This window comes from Colobus angolensis, unplaced genomic scaffold (assembly GCF_000951035.1).
Source record: "Colobus angolensis palliatus isolate OR3802 unplaced genomic scaffold, Cang.pa_1.0 Scaffold417, whole genome shotgun sequence".
Classification (NCBI taxonomy): domain Eukaryota; kingdom Metazoa; phylum Chordata; class Mammalia; order Primates; family Cercopithecidae; genus Colobus; species Colobus angolensis.
The window spans coordinates 219,114-220,525 of record NW_012117566.1 but is presented as its reverse complement, the minus strand read 5'-3'; positions in this window follow the sequence as shown (position 1 = coordinate 220,525).

Below are 1,412 nucleotides of genomic sequence, written 5' to 3'. Positions count from 1 at the left end.
GTTATGCCAAGTCATCAGTTATGCTATAAATTATGTGACCTGTCATGATATAATTAACTGCCTTTGTTTTACTTCTGCAAGTTTTGCTCAGTCTTTGAGCTCAGTCTTTGCTTTGTAAGTTTGGCTGTGAATCCACTGAGCTAGTGCCTACCTTAAAATAAATATCCTCCTGTAGTCACCCATACTGGTCTCTCTAATCCTCTGCATTCCGCAACACTTAGAACTGGGAGGTAGAGAATTATTATCAGTGAAGATAATTTAACTTCCTTTTTTTCTGTTTAGATGCTTTTAATTTCTTAACTTTGTTGGATAGCTCTGACTAGGACTTATAGAATTATGGTGAATAGGAGTGTTAGACTGGATATTCTTGTCTTAATTTATTCATAACAACGTTGTGATTTGCTTATGAACTCAGATTGCTCATATTTCATGGAGGATTTTTGTTTCAATGTTTACCAAAAATATTGGCCTGTAGTTTCCTTTTTTTGTTGTGCCTTCACTATATTTTGGAATTAAGATAATATTGATGTTATAAAATGAGTTAGGATGGAATCCCACCTTGATTTCTTGGAGTACATTCAGTAGTAGTACAAGCTCATCTTTGTATATGTGGTAAAATTTGGCTGTGATTTTACATAATCCAGGGCTTTTACAGTTGGTAGATTTTTTATTACTAATTAATTTCATCATATGTTTTATACATTTTTGCCCTGTTCGAGTCTTCTGTTTCTTCCTGGTTAAATCTTGGAAAGTTTTGTGTATTCAGGAGTTTATTCATTTTCTCCAAATTTTCTAGTTTGCATGCATAGAGATGTTCATAGTAGTCTCTGATTATTTTTTGTATATATGTAAAATTGTTGTGATTTCAGATCTCTAACATCAAAATAGATGCAGAGTACAAAAGAATTGATGCACAATGGAAGTTTGACAAAATTTGACATTCCCTTATGATAATCCCTGAAAAAGTACTTATAGATCAAATTATTGGTACCTCCGCCAATAAATGCCACATATTAGCAAAAAATACACAGCTAACAGCATATTAAACAGGGATAAGTTGCAAGATTTTACTCTAAAAGCTAGTATAAGACAAGGATGCCCACTCATCCTTACTAAAGTCAGTCTTGCTAAACATAGTACAAATCCAACAAAAAGGAATTAGGAAATAAAATCAAAAGCATTCAGATAGGACAAAAGGAAGTTAATTGTTCCTGTATAATTATCTTTTATCCCTACACATAATCTGAAGTATAGAAAAGCCTAAGTAAGACTGACTGGGACTGGGCACCGTGGCTCACGCCTATAATCCCACTACTTTGGGAGGTTGAGGCAGGTGGATCACCTGAGGTCAGGAGATCGAGACCAGTCTGGCCAACATGGTGAAACCCAGTCTCAACTAAAAATACAAAAAA